Source organism: Parus major, chromosome 2, assembly GCF_001522545.3.
Source record: "Parus major isolate Abel chromosome 2, Parus_major1.1, whole genome shotgun sequence".
Taxonomy (NCBI): Eukaryota; Metazoa; Chordata; class Aves; order Passeriformes; family Paridae; genus Parus; species Parus major.
Genome location: NC_031769.1, coordinates 60,397,338 through 60,413,535, shown reverse-complemented (window position 1 = coordinate 60,413,535; position 16,198 = coordinate 60,397,338). Strand labels below are relative to the sequence as shown.

The 16,198-nt window shown below is 42.6% G+C and overlaps 1 long non-coding RNA gene across 1 annotated transcript; it reads left to right on the top strand.

Moving 5' to 3' along the window:
• The first annotated feature begins 8,879 nt into the window (after positions 1-8,879).
• Positions 8,880-13,397, top strand: LOC107201013. The gene is made up of 2 exons (XR_004495917.1): positions 8,880-9,579; positions 13,328-13,397. It is a non-coding gene; the product is annotated as an uncharacterized LOC107201013 (long non-coding RNA).
• Positions 13,398-16,198: the final 2,801 nt, after the last annotated feature.

Here is a 16,198-nt window from a genome sequence, read left to right as displayed (position 1 = left end):
ATAAACTTTGAGCCCTACTTTTTCAGAAATGTCTTCCCAAGAAAAGGCAAGTAGAAACTTTCCTCTGTTTATGGTTCTTCCTGTGCCTCTAGCACCACTATTTAAGACAATCTCACTGTAGAAGCATACTTGGCCTGTGCACACACCTGTCCATGCCCACAAAGAGAGGTGGAAATAATCACTGTATGAACGCATCATTGTCTGCCTGCTTCAAAAGAAGTGTTAGCTGAACATAGTGCATTTCTACTCCTCAAAATTTCAAGAGCCTTTTTTAAAATTTGCCTAGTTTTCCATGCCCCTGTATTGTTCTGTATTTGAGCAGGAGGGACAAAAGAATTGGTTAGATCCTACCATTTGATGACTAAGAAGAAGTTTGGGACGTGGAACACTGTGTATCAGTGGAAGAAACATGTCAGCTCAGATTTTTCTGGACTGAAGCACAGATGTTTACAATTTTAAAGTGAGCTGCACAGGAAAGGTGTGCTTTCACAAAGAGTCTAAAACTTACACCCCAAAAATTACTGAGATCTTCCTCTATGTGTGTCGCATAAATAATCTAGAGAGCATAATTAATGTAAGGAGTCAAGCTGTTTACATAAGTTTAAGTTGCATTGGAGCACGTGCTGCACTGGTAGAAATACTGTCTGTGTTTGCTGAAACAATAGAGGGATTTTCAGCCAATGCCTCTGCTGAGGAGGAATTGGAAGTGGAAGAATTAGGCCTTTGCTTCTCCCAGTGCCTACAAAGTACTGAGTGTCTGCATCTCTTATAAAGTCACCAATGTCTTCAATTCTAAGAAAGCCCTTAAAGTCTCTTCAGTTCTAGTTTGTATTCTCTTTTGTTTTTGTTTTACTCCCACACTTCCCCTCCCAAACTTCCTTTTGCATGTTAGTGCCAAAACAGAACAAGAAAAGGAAGAAAAATGGCTCCAAACTGGCATTTAATTATTTCAGATTTTTTTTTAGTAAATGCATTTTATGAGTTTTGGTGTGTGTTCCTTCTACTAAAAAGATTTACTAATCCCTCTGGAATGAAAATTATTCAAAAAATTTCACTTCAAAGTTATTCTGAGGAGTAATTAGCAACCTTAACTAGCTCTTAGAAATATCTGTTTAGGACAAATCCTTCTGCACAAAACTTGCTAGTGACATTGTGTCTGCAGTTCTGACCTTGGACAGATACTCTGCTCACCAGTGGTCTCAGTTAAGGAGCCATTAATCTAGTGTAAACATCAATATTTTTGTAAAATATTATCTCCCCTCAAAAAAAAAAATATGATGCTGTGACTTGCAAAGGCCTAAGCATAGTTAAAATCACAACATTGTTTATGGCATAATTACAGACTTATTTCTCTGCAACAATCAGGTGTTATTCCCACAGAATTTCTTGTCTGTCCTTGGCTCTGCCTCGAAAGAGAACACACCCTCCATGAGGCAGAGATGCAAGAGTAAACATTCGGCAGGGGTACATTCCTTTTAGACCTGCTCCCTCTGTGCCCAGTCAAGGATTTTATTTTATCAAAGGTATTGTATTCCTGACAATGAGCCTGAACACTCTGCTGTCTTACTGACATCAGTCTGGCAGTTTCCGTGTGAATGATATCAGTGTCATTCCCACCTAGAGGAACTGTCCATAAAAGTGATCAGTGGCATCAGTTTCCAAACAGACTGAAGACAAAGGCTTGTCTCACTTATAAGGAATTTTCCAACATGACACTTGTCAAAGTGCCTATCTCCCAGTGTCTAGTGTGAGCTTTGTTTTCATTTTTAAGTGAACTCCAGTCAAAGCACTGATATGCATGCATACTGTATACAAAACTGCCTATGAAAAGAATCCTTTGCCTCCTGCCTCCCTGGGTTTCATGGAAGCTGATCTCAGTTGCATATACAGAAGAAACCAGGCTGGGATCAAACAATTTCATCCTTACCCCAGAAATTTCCACTTTTTAAATGGTGAGGGTAGAAGATGGCCTGTTTTTTTTTTTAATTAATTAATTTATTTATTTATTTTTCCCCAGAAGTGCATTGTAGTATTTTGCAAAAGGCAGGAATTCAGAGCTTAGCTACATTTGGGAAGCCAAAGCATTACTTTAATGGAAGAAGTGATCAAATTAGCCAAAGAAACCTAACTATGACAGATGCCATCTCGACTGAGCAGTTTACAATTTACTACCACAGAAGGAGCGCAGAGGAAGGTGAATACTGACAAAAGAGCATTCTTTTCCAAGCTAACTGCTTTTGAGATGAATGTCAGCTCCTTACTTTGTAATGAGACATATCTATAAATCCTTTATGTGAGAGGTTAATAGGAGCTGGCAGTCTCTCGACTCGTGCGGTTCATTCAGTGCTACAAGGGAAGAACCATGGTCGGCACGTCGACAGAAATGTGCCTGAGTGCCAGGAGTCAAAACTGGTATCCCCCACAGTGATTAGATGGCACATTTGATATATGCTAGAGCAGGACAACTGACAGATAGCTGTGTGGAGGTGGCAAGCCCTTATATATAGTAACTACTTCAGCTCCTTAGAATTGAGCTATCCCAATAGCTGAATATGTTTTTTAAGAAGCCCTAAAAACCTACAGCAAGCCACTGTAATGAATTCAGGGGGTAGTTTAATGGAAATCTCAAGAAGGAATGTAATTAGATGAAGTCAATTAGGCTGCTTGGGGATTTCTAGCTGCTGTTGTTGCTATCTGGGAACCCTAATAGGACGATTAGGATTAACTGAAATCAGCCTGATTGATTAGGGCATATAAACCTACATATGCCAAATTCCACGGGGACGGTGTGCTTGAGCTTGAATCCATCTGGAACTATGAGTCAGGAGCATGAGTTTACTTTGCTGGCCTTGAAGAAAGCGACAGATCAAGACTGCGTATACACAACAAGCAAAGCCAGGCGGTGACACAAAAAGGCTGCTAGGGAAAGGACTGATTTTATCTGTTATGGCGGTGTATGTGAAGGCCATCCAGTCTATCCTGAGGAAGTAAGATTAATACTAAGCAAATATTTTCCTTTAAAAACATATGTGTGTATAACAAAATAAATCTATGTATCCTTTGTACAGCTTTTTAGGCTCAAGTCCTTATTCAGAGTGGCTGTGAAATTCCTAGGAAGTCAGAATTACATTATTACTGCAGTTCTGCTAATTTCAGAGCCAAATTTGCAAATGTGAACTCAAAAGTGCAAGAAAAAACCGTCAGTTAGTAAATCCTGACGCTTCTGTTTCATGGGTCGAGCACACAAATGCTTATTTGCATACATTTAAAATCCAATCTATGCTGTGCAGGGAAATCCCACCTGCAACCTTCTTAGAGGACAGCTGAGTTATCTTGGCTGTATTTGTTGTAGAGAAAGATCCTTATGGTCACTGAAGAGTCTCAGGAATAAAGACTGGGGAAAATAGGGGAGTTGAGGGGGAAGAGAAGAGGAGAGGGGACAGACCAAATCTTTGTTATTCAAAAAAGCTGCTCTAAAGCAAGGTAAAACAGTGCACGCAGGAGCCTAAGGGATCTGATCCCAGTCATTACCACTCATGCGAGGGAGAGGATATGTCAAGGGTAGGGAACGTCTTGGGGGACCTGCAATATGGTAACTCACTTTCAGCTAAGTGGAGAACAACAGCTTTAGCTGTACAGTTTAATAACAGGCTAGGCCACTTTGTGCACCGGCAGGGCTGTTAATGCACAGTAGTCTGCCTTTCATTGTTAGGAGAGGAACCCCGCAGCTCCCATTTGACAGCCAGGAGTAAAATTATTTTGCCGCTAACATTTCTCTTTGGCATGAGGCAGTGGGGTTGCGCATTGCACTCATCCTGCCTGCAGCTCCCTGCACCTGCAGCTCCCTCCTCACAACACAGGAAGGTTCCCATGGGCTTGGAAGCAAGGGATTTTTGCTTTCCTCCTGTGGCTCTCATGCAATTCAGCTCTATTTGGGTGGCATACCCGCCTGTGTACCATGGCTGCCAGCTGTGGAGTGCTGTGCAGCATCCTGGAGTGCCTCCAATGGTATTTTGAACAATTAGTAACCAGCCCGGCATGATCATATCCTAATGAATTACTGAACTGCTTTCTTCTGGTTGAATACTGGGCTAAATGCTGAAAGAAAGTGGACACCTGCAGATTGTATTGGCCAAGACCTGTCAGTGAGAATTTGCCTGAGTTAGGACCACAGGACTTGCCTCAAAGCTTCACAAATACGTCCCATATTGACCTCAATATTGTTAATTTCTCTTACTGTTGTAGGAAGCATGCTTCACACAAGCATCCTGCAGCAATTCAAAGAAACAGAGGCCCCTATCATAACACTAAATGCCACAATCACTAAATGGCACTCTCCTTAGTTACCTGTTGACCCGTGAAAACATTTCTCTTCCATTAACTGGGCTTTATTAGGAAATGACAGGGAGAAGAGGATTTTTCCCAGTACCACCACCTTGCCCATATTATTAATAATCCAGCTCACATATTCACAAATCCAATGTATATCTTCCAAGAGAAAAGTAATTAGAAAAAACAGATTACTCAGAGAAAAATGTCTGAATTTATCCAATTTTTGTATCTTTTGCTCTATTTTTCAACCTGTTTATTAATACCTTAATTTTAATTGTTATAAAAGTGCTACTGGACACTCTTGAATTAGTTTTATTCACAGTACTTGCTTCACTGAAAAATATTTTGTAATATTTCCAGTAAAAAAGCCTTAACATAAAATTTGGTGAAAATTATGAAAAGAAATATTCTTTGAATTCTGATCGGTAGAGCTATTTTCCTCTCATCCCCCAACAAGTGAGAAATCTTTTTCCTTTTCATAAATATTTTATATCTATGGATCTGGCTTGGCAATAGATGCAATCATACAGGTAAATCTTTTAGTGAAACAGATCACCTCTGACAGAAGATACTATGTTTTGTCTCCTACAGCAAACCAGTTAAAACTGACTGGGGCATCTGCTAACAGAGATCTTCTCTGTGCTGCCTTTTTGTTGTGCTATAATACTTTTCATAATCTATTCTTTTAAATTTTTTTTTCTTTTGTACCTGGTTTTCTGGAAGATTTAATCTGTATCAGAAACAGTTTGACTCTTCATTTTTCATTCTTGCTTAAAAAGCTAAAATCACCACATTTCATGTAGTTAATGTAATTTTTCTTCACAATGAATCCCAGTATCTGAAAATCCTGGATAAGGAAGAGAGACTGCAGCCAGCACTTGCTTCTGTCGCTAGACCATTTCACAGTTTCTTTCATATGCTGTAAGTTTTCACAAGATTCGATAAAATGTCTGTGAGACTTGGGGGGGGGAAATAGAGGATTGTTTTTAACGTGGTGGCATTTGACCAAACAGGAGGGAGGAGGAGGGGGAATGTGAAAGTCAAAAGTGTAATAGAGGCTGGAAATTCTTGAACAGATGTAGCAGGTGTAAACATGTTTCCTTATTTTGGTTCCTGGATTTAACATCCTCCTACAAGACTTCAGTGTGCTCAGAAAAAAGGTTATATGTGCAGATGGTAAACTGCTAAAATGCCCAGAAGGTTCAAACTCATCTGTGCTTGTGAAGACAGGGAGAATTTCCCATCGTCTGACTCACAGGTGTTTGGAGCACTCCGAGTCAGAGGCAGGTTCGGCAGTGCCGAAGCACGGCAGTGCTTTGCTTAAGCAAATGCCTTTGGTTGTGTGCTGGAAACGTGCGGGCTCTTTTTCTTGTGATGTCCAAGTAGCTAAAAACATTAGGAGAGCTCTCTGGAGCAAGGAGGTGGGGAGAGACTTTTTGGCATGTGGTCCACACAGTCATTACAAATTGAGGCTCTGGGCCGTTGCTGTCCCTGGGCTGCTGCTCTCTCTTCCTGACACATTGCGCTGCCGCGGGTCACTGCCTCACTGCTTGCCTGCCCATTGTAGTTTTGATCATACATTCCCTTTTGGCACAGGACGATTATTTTCTGCATTCTGCTAGGTCCTCTTCCCGTTTGTCCCTATTAGTCTGTGGCCAGCGCAGGAGCGAAAAGAAGCAGGTGTCTTAAATGCTTGGCTGACACGCTAGAATGGGGACGCACCGGGGACAGCTCTGGCTGTGCGAGCAGCACTCACAGCAGGCTCTGACCGGCCGTGCTCAGCACTGACAAGCAGCGAGGAAGCAGGGGCCTGCCTCCAAAACTCTTGCTTGTTATTAACAACAAACATACCTGTCAGGTTGTGTGGAGGGAACTAGGATGACACCACCACAAGGTGGGCAAAGAATGGGCGCTGCCCCCACAGGTTCACCCTCAACCCAGCACTGCTCAGTGGACCCTGCTCAGGCCACCCCAGCTGTCCCCACTGCCGTGTCCAGCTGAGGCCATCCACCTCCATGTCAGCTGTCCCCATGCCCGTGATGGCTGGCTCCCCATCTCCAGCCAGATCCTCGGATAGCGCAAATCAGTTGTGTCAGCTGAACAGCTGGCCTTGCGCACGACGGACAGCCTGCACCAGCATCCCTCCAAATGTGCTGCAGGGTCAAAAAGAGCCTGCCAGCACCTCCCTGAGGAGCAGCTGGCTCAGTCCAAATCTAGGTAAGATGAAAGCTGTGCTGATGGAAAGAGGAGAAATAGTTGCCCACTACTTCCTCCTCCAACACCCATCTAATTTCACCAGGATCTTAAGTACGTATCAAACCCATCTGCCAGACTCATACACTAGGAAAGGGGTTGAACAGCAAGGTGGCAAACTTGTGGGTGACACAATGTTATTTATGGTAGCAAAAACATGGCACATGACAAAAACATCATCTCATGGTACTGAGTAATCGGGTGATAAAACAGGAAAAGCAACATGTGTATTGTAATGCCAGTGGGCAAAGCAGACTTTACATACAGAGCTGAGGGTGCTGGAGTCACTGTTAGCTCTCAGAGAAGAAATCCTTGAAGAGCTGTGAAATCTAGACTTATTTATGAAAATGCCAGATCCATTCTCAGCAGTGTTCAAAAAAGTAAATCAAATTTTAGAATTTAGTATGGAAGAAACAAAGCTAAAAACACTGCTGCATCCTGATATAAATATATCTGATGTGCCTACACCCTGAAAATGGTGTTGTTCAAGCCTGCTAGCTCCAAAATGGTAACAACTAGGGCCAGAGGAAGGTCCAGGCTGTGACATGGCTTCTGTCCTGGGATTTCAAAATAGATTAAGAGCACGTATCTGAAAAATCAAAATGTGAGGGAGAACATGAGAGAAATCTGTAAAATCATGAATGGCACCGAGAAGGCAAATAGGGAATGATTGTAATTGACTCTTATACCACAAGAACTAGGAGCATCAGATGAAATTATTAGGTGGCCTGTTCAAAACAAACAAAATAAGGGCTCTTCTTTAAACCCTGCTTTGTTGGAGTGTGCCACTAATTGTCACAGGATGCTGCAATGTCAAAAATTGATATGGGTTCAAAAAGCAATTACACAAATTCATGGAAGCAAAAATCCATCAAGGGCTATTAAATTTAAAGATACCACATCTGTCTCAGGGAAGTCCCTGAGCCACAGCTTGCTGGAGTTTGGGACAGCATGCCAGGGAACTATCATTGTGTGCTTACCCCTCTCTTATGCTGTTCCCCAGGCATCAGCTGTTGTTTATGTTTGAGACAGGCTATTGGGCTGGATGGACTTGTCTCAACCAGCATGGCTGTTCTTATGTTTGGATGCCAGGAAATTAATTTTTCCACATCCAGTCTGTCGGAAATGATGCCCTTTCTTTCATACAAGGACTTGGGTAGGGTGATTTGGGAATTTGTTAACTCTAGATTATTTTAATCACCTGTAATGGGATTTGAAGACTCAGACAACACAGACGCTCTGAGCAGGATTTGGTAGCACATCTCCAAAGCATGAGAAAAAGCAGGGGGTACAGGTTTCACTGCTCTCAGACTCCCTCCACATGTTAATTCCAGACCTAGAGCCCACTCTTCAAAGCCTGAGTAGCCAAAGCTTCACTAATAACCAGAAATTCATCAATGAATACGAGATACATTTGGAGGTCCCACTTCTGTGGGACTGGAGCAAACTGCAGAGGCTTATGACAGGCTAAACCCTCACCATCAGCCTGTGCCAGACAACTGAAGTTTTACTCCTTATTTATTTATAATGTAGATACATTCTAAGATGGAGCCTTAGACTTCTTTTTTTAACTTTTCACCCCCCACCAATGTGTCTAGCTGTGACCTACTCCAGTGGTCAGCCACTCCATGATGCCATTTAACTCACAAACAAGGGACTGCAGATGTTTTTTTCCGTGGCTGCACCTGTCTCCTTTGCAGGGTGCTGGCTGAGGTGAGCCTGGAGGGGCAGTGGCAACGCTTCCAGTGCTGGACGAGTCACCAGGGTACACACACCAGAAGTCTGGCCTTTCCCGTCCGTGATCTTGGACACCAGCGAGGCCGCAGAGATCCTGCAGTCCTGCACTTGGCAGGCGCGCAGAGCTCACACAGACCCAATTTTGCCTGCAGGAGGACGGTGTAGATCAGCTTCCCGGAGGAAAGTCGTGCTGGGAGACAACGGGCCCCGTCTGGCTGGCAGCTACCGCTGGACCAGAGACTTCTGACTTTTAAACGGGGTTGTCCATGCAACGATTACTGGCAAACTCCTAAAATAATACTAATAATAAAAACAACAACAACAACAACAGCAGTAAAGGCTTTTTTTGTTTCAATTTTTATTATTATCACTACTACGCAGCTGCCGGAACAGGGAAGGCCGCAGCCCGGCCGCCCCAGCCCCGGCGGTCTCCCGGCGCTGCCGCCCCCCGCCGCCTCCAGGGGGAGCCCGGCGGCCGCGCGTCCGCCGCCTGAGGGGCCTGGGGGCGGCGGGGGCCGCGCCGAGGCGGGCGGGCAGTATCTCTCCCTTGCCTTTTAAAAAAAATACCTCCCTCCCTGTTAAAAAAAAAAATAAAAACAGAAACACGCTCTTTCCTTTCCTTAAGGCCGGAGGAGAAAGCTCCGCTTCAGCTTCCTTGCCCCAAGCATCCATCCTCGCCCCAGGGGCCCCTCATTGTCCCGAACGTCCCTCTTACACCCAACACGCCTTCGTTGCCAGCGATTTCAAGTACGCGCCAGAGCAGTTCTCACTCGGGGTGGTTTTTGCGGGAATCTTGGCGTGTTGAGGAGGTGTTTGTTGTCAGGAGGAGGAAGGGTGAGGCTGGGGAATGGGTGGGACATTTCTCCAGCTCTCTGAGGTGGTGGTGTAGGTTATCCTTCCCCGCACAACATCACCAAAAAGAGGTGACAGGCTCAGACATTGGATAGCTTATTTTTGGTTGTGTTTTTGTGTGTGGTTTTTTTATTATTATTTTTTTTTTAAATTTTTTTATTTTCCCAGTCAGTTTTTGCCACATCATTATGGGTTAATATTTTAGGGAGGATAAGTTGTTAAGTATTAGTAGCTGGGAGTGTTGAGAATGTGCTGAGGAAGGCCATGGACCTGTTCAAAGTTCAAAGGAGGGGCAGCAAGATGATCCGAGGACTGGAGCACTTCTGTGAGGAAAGGCTGAGAGAATTGGGGTTGTTCAGCCTGGGAAAGAGAAGGCTTCAAGGAGACTTAACAGCAACTTCCTTTGTAATACCTTTATAGTATCTTTAGTACCTAAAGGGGGCCTGCAAGAAAGTTGGGTCGGGACTTTTGACAGCAGCATGTAGAGATAGAACAAGGGGGAATGGGAATGGCTTTAAACTGAAGGACGGTGGGTTTAGATTGGCTATTACGAAGAAAATGTATAATGTGTGGGTGGTGGGGTACTGGAACATGTTGCCCAGAGAAGCTGTGGATGCCCTATCCCTGGAAGTGTTCAAGGCTAGGTTGGATGGGGCTCTGAGCAATCTGGTCTAGTGCAAGGTGCCCATGGCAGAGGGGTTGGAACGAGATGATCTTTAATGTCCTTTCCAAACCAAACTTCTATGATTCTATGAAATAAGAATTAAAACTATAGAATAAGTATTATGAGATGATTAGGTTTGCTCAGGTGTCTGATATAGGGTATTGGGGCCTGGTTTACCAGTGAGGAAGCTGGCATGATAACAGATGAATTCAGTGATCTTAGTGGTCTTTTCCAACCTTTACAATTCTATAATTCTCTGATTTGCTCAAGGTCATGGAGGGAGCCCTGGCAAGCCCTTGCCTAGAGCCAGCAGTTGTCTAATCCCTTTCCTCTGTGTTTGGGGGTTGAGCTTTTCTCCTAAATGTATTGCCTATGTGGTTTGTTGTGGGTAGAGCCTGGATGGGCAAAAGACCATGCTGCCAGTAGCTCAAAGGTCATATAGCCAGGACAACCCCATCACAGAAATGGAAAGTGATTTAAAAGAGAGGGTATTTTATTCTTATACATGACTGCACATCAGTTCTTCACTCTGGGGAGGATGGAATAAGTGGGGCTTCTTAAAAAAGAAGGTAATCTGTCAATTTATGTTTTCGCAGAAGTCAGCTCCTAGTGCCAAATCTTGTATTTGGCACATTCAAGGACAGGGAGGTATTCTGGAAATGGGGATGGGAGGTACAGTCACAGGACAGATACAAATAAAGGCTCTAGTTCACTGTAGCACAAGTGAGTGCTCAGGTGAGAGTTTGATGCTCCTGCTTGACTCTGGTGCCTCTGCTTATAGTCTGTTTTCAGAAAGGGTTTTTTCCCATGGATGATAGACATCCCAAAGAGTCTCAAAGAGGCAAAGCATGCATACAGAGTGGCTCTGGAGTGGCATTATGAAAACTAGAAGCTAAGAGTTCCCTCCTCTAGCTATTTCACTTCTCTGCAAGAAACATTAGCATGCAGATGTGATGGCTGTGTTGACGTTCTGATCTGCCTGTGCTGATTCAGCCTGTTCCTGCATCTCACCGTTGCTTTCTTGATCTGGCAGTGATTCCTCCCTTATCAAGGAGCACATCTCGCTAGCTGGAAGGCTGTTTTCTGGGAGATGCTCAGGCCCTGGCAGGATGTGCAGCAAGGCGTGTATGCCATCCAGGAAGCTGTGCCCCTGCAAGGAAGCATCTTCCACTGAAGATGAGAGTGCCTCAAACATGTGCAGCGACTAATGAAATGACAGACCAAAACAAGTTATCTGGGACTGCCACTGGTGGTTTCTTGATTCAGCAGGCTGGATTATGTAACCTGGAGAGCAATATTCAGCTGAGGAGGGGCTGAAAGATGGTATTTTCTTAAAGGTGCTGATTTGATTAAGCATATACCCTTGCCTTAATCCTGAGGAAAAGCAGCCCCTCCCACAATGCTGTATTCTTTCTGGAATACCTTTACTCATCTGTCACACAGCTCCAGGTACAGTGACAATGAAGAGATATGAACATTCCCTACCTTTGGCAAAGGGAGCCAAGGATGATTGCGTTAGTGTTCTTTCATAACAAACTCCAATCATTGGCAGACAACTTACAATCAAGGTTTTCTTTCCGTCCTCAGGCCCACTGCTGGTTTGAGTAGTGTATCATTAGGATGATTGGATAACAGATTCATGCACGGTGCTGAAATTAAACTTGACCTGTCTAATCACATCACAAATAGCAATTGGAGGTTGGGGGGGTTTTCAGCCGTCAACCACAAAAAATGTGTTGGCATTGGGGAAACAGCTGTAGGTGGTGAGAGAAGGAAATATTAGCAGAAAAGGTGTGCAAAATATCAAGATACACAAGTGAGTTGTCTTGTACCTGACTGGTGTGCTTGCTTAGGAAAATACCATGGGGAAACAAACTACTTGGCAAGTGGGAAGCTGAAGATGAGTGCTTCATATCTGTCTTCTGCAATTTGTTTGGCCTCACTTTGCAAAAGGTTAACTGGCCACGGCTGCCCTTCTCAGTCTTTGCTAACAGTCATAACAGAGCCAAAACAGAATTCCCCCTTCTAAACACAGAATAAGATACAAATATCCCTTCTCACACCGCTCTTGAGTGGTATCATACAAGGTCAAATGACCAAGAAAAGCCATGAAGGTGCAATGATTTAATAAAGCATCAGGATATATAACATTAGTAACTTATATACTGTATAGAAGTGTAATAGAAACCAAAAAAGAAACAGCTTCTCAGCTTCTTCTAAAACTTACCCAAATTGTCTGGCATGGAGTATGATAGAATGGATCCATGTTGGTGCTTTGGAAAGAAATTCTATTGTTAAACTCTTTGTCCTGTAATTTAGCTGTGAAAAAAGTAAAAAAACGAGAGTTCACAATATTGCGGTGTTTCTAAGGTGATACTTTCAATGTAAGTCATTAAGAAAAGGGAGGGTAGAACAAAATAGATAGGAGACTGCAAAATCTGTCCCAGTTTTATGATGGATAGTATTCCCAAAATACCTGTGAGCTAGCATAAGTGCTTAATGCATAAGAAAAGAAGAATTTGACCTGGCATGTAATTCAAAAAGGAAGTATTTAGAATGTAAGCTATTTGTGGTACTACCAATAAAACCTCCAAACACAAAATTGTTTGGTAATAAGATCAGCAGCATGCTACTGAAATTCTTTGTTTTCTTTGTAGCTGGGGGAAGTTCAGATTTTATATTTCACTGGAAATAGTTAAGGTGGTCTTTGCTTTTTATTTTTTTTTATTTTTTTTTTTTTTAATTTAGGGAAAAGCAGAAATTATAGCCATTTTGAAAGTCTAATTCAGAGATGATAAGGATTTTTTCGAATTTCACTTTTTTATTTACTTTTTTAAAAAGTGTTCTTTTAAAAAATGGTTAAGAGTAATTAGTAACAGATAAATTAGTGACAGATAATGATATCTATTTAGTACAACTGTCTTCTTTCTTAGTACTTCCTCTTTCTGCTGTAATGCTCAGGCTGTCAATATTATTTCATTACAAAACATACAGGAGATTTATAAGTATTGCAGTTGTTGTGGTACCAGATAGCAGGAGTGCTTAGTGATATGCCAGTAAAATTAAACTATTTTTCAGCTGCTCTTTTACCACATAAGTAATAATACTGCACACAGCACCAACTAGTTATGGATATGTGAAGCCATAGTGTGAAAAGATCTGTGTAAAACTTAGCTATTAATATAACATTTTAAACTAGCCTTCAAAATAACATTCAGATTTTTAAAATGTGTCTAGTATTTGAAACTAGAAATAGGAAATTTTGTGAAAATTTAGTTATTTCTCCCCTCCCTGTCCTGAGCTATATTGCCAGCAATCTTTTATAAAAAGAGATCCCATTTCTTGTCATGCCTGGTTTTCAAAAGGATTGGGTGTTCTGCCTGACTTTTCCAACCTCCCCCATAAGCAGCCCCCAGGTGAAAAGTGGCTGAACAGGTGCTGTGTCTCATCTGTTGTCCCAGCAACAGGCTTCCATTTCCATACTTGTAGGTGCACCTAAGGAGGAAGGCTGAGGAAAAGACATATGCCTAGCACAGATTTCAGGCTTCTGGACATCAGGTAAGTCTCGGTGAGCCCTAGGAAAGAATCAATGGATTGCTCTTAATTGATTGCCTTTTCTGTATGTCCAAGTTCAAACACTGTCATGCAGAACCAGAAAATCAGACCCTACCATTGCCTACCATTTTTCTTGATGTTTTTGCTCTGGATACTTGTTCAGTGCTCTCAAATACTTTCTGTCTTTGGTTATTTGACAGGGAAAACAAAAAATATTTCAAACTTTAAAACAATTTCCACAAAGACAAGTGTGTCCAGTCTTTAAATTACACCCTTTTAATTTTTTTTAATTTTTTTTTTAATTTTTTTTTAAATTTATTTTTTAATTTTTGTTGTGATTGAAGAAAATCTTTATTTTTTAATTATGACTGAAGCAAAGCATATCTTTGTGTAGCCAGTTTACACCCACAGGCTGACATTAGGCTTGTCTGGTTACTTTTCATTGACCTCCTTTAGAAGTAAGCCATAGAGCAGGAATCTGCCAAGCAAAAGTAGAAAAAAAAGCCTCTCTGTAATGACACATTACTGGAGACAGAAGATACGCAGGGGTTCACGTCTTAGATGAAGAAAAACTATATTGCTGGCAAGCTACATTTAGCAAAGACTTATTTCATCTGCCAATGATTATTTAGAGTACATGCTCACTTTTCATATAGATACTCACAGATCCAAGCTAAACAGAGCTTCATCTGCCAGGGCCTCTGAGTAGTGCCACGATGCAAATGTTGAAGAGTAGTAACATGGCTCTAATAACAACTGGTTTCCCATTTGCTGGATACAGATATTCAGATATTCTATTCCCAGTGAACACACTGGGCACAACACAGAGCAAATGACGAGCCTATATTTGTTAGGTGTGTAATGAAAGAGGGTAACACACTGAAGAGAATGAATTTCAAGTGTAACCAATAAAAACAATCTCCTTATGAAAGTATTTTAAATAGATTTGATGCTAGCAAGATGAGAAATCACAGAAATCAAAAGCTAGCCATTGCAGAATGAAACCTGCTGCAGACAGAGGAGCTGTAATTTTATAGGCAACACTGAATTTGGTTCCAGGAAAAATGTACACGAAGCATAGCTGTCTTGACAACCCCATTCAACGAGCTACTCAAGATGGAAGCTGTGTGAACAAAAAGCCTTCTGAAACCATAAAAGCAGCACTGAGGAGCTAAGGTGAAAAAGCTCTGAAATTACAGGAAGGTGTCACAACCTGTCAATTTATTAGCAGCTGCTTCTAAATCAGTATTGGGAACAAAATATCAAACCCTTCAAAAGTGGCATAATGGAACTGCTCTGAAAGAGGAAAGAAAACCTGTGCCACAAGACTGGGGTTTTCCAGGACTTTTGCTTAACGGCCTTTGGATGATTGTAGCAAAGCAGGGCACAAGCAGCTGATATCAGTTTTTCAAAACAATAATAATTTTAAGCATGTGGGACTGGAAAAAGACCTCGCAGTGACTTTTTGAGCAAACACTTTTAGTCAGGAATAATAGCTAAGCAAAAGGACAAGGCCCTGATTTTGTTCTACCTCTCTTTTTGTTTAGGAAGTGTGAAATGCTATCATCAAGTCAGAATTTTCTTTTCCCACAGGCGTATGTTAATCTTTTACTCCCAAAGATAGACACTGCTATAGCTAGCGACCACAGGCAGTCTATTCACTCTAACCTAATATTCAGGGGTCACAACTTTTGAGGAGACTTTTGGCCTGAGGAGTTAAACAAGAGGTGGCTTTAAGTGTCAAGAGTACTGATTTTCACCAAAAAGCTGCTTATGATCAGCAAGAGCAAAGCTGAGAATATGGCACTGAATAAAAACCTGGAGCCAGATCACTCCTAACAAAGCTGAGGGTAGGATTGCTTTTGTGGAATGATGGCAAGTCCCAGGTCAGTGTGCTGATAATAACTGCTGCAAACATTAGTTTAGCAGCAAATGGTGTTCCTGATAGAAAGGGAGGAAGGTGTAAGGATGAAGGAGGAAATAAACCACATATCTGGTCTCTTTGAACACGGTGGAGCTTTAAACTAATCCTGGCAGGTTGTTTGCTGGTGGCACAGAGGAGATCCTGACCTCATAACATGAATTTTGTCAGTCAAGTGCTACCAGTCAGGTTAGGATAGGGGGAAACTGCCTGCCAAGGTACCTGTCAGCCTTATGCCAATGCCATAAGCAGAACAAGACAATTACAGAGTAAGGATGCAGGCAGGATACAGGAGACAGGCAGCAGGGTGAACTGAGCTGTTTGAAACCTCTCTGTATGGTTACTGCACTACCCTAGAGCCGTAGAGCTCTTACAGCTTGCACTGGAAAGCAGCGGGATGCACGCATAGTGGCTGGGTATGAAAGGACAGAATGGGACTGAATCTCCTCCCTCATGGCCAGTGGTCTCAGGTAGAGCTAGGGCGTGGGGATATCAATTACCTCAAATGCTCTGTCCTCCTCCAAAAATGTGTGTCTGAGCAGGCCAGTGAATGCTGTGGGGCTGGAGGTGGCTTGTTGCTCCTGTTGGTGCTGTTCTACTTTATTGGGGTGCCTCAGTCTGTGCTGAAGCCCATGCATTTGCCCTCTCCAGCAAGTACCCTGAACCCTTCACTGAAGAGTTAGTCTCATGCTCTCTGACTCAGTGAATGTGAAAGCATTGTGAGCAAAGTGGAACACATCCAGAAGGAGAGATTGAGGCAAAATAGCCTCATAAGGTAATCTCCTTACATTAGAGCATGCTTCTAAGGCTGTGGCTCAGTGCTTGAAGTCCAGTTCCAGTGCTCTCTCTATGCCATAAAATATATCTCAGTTAGACTTGTATTG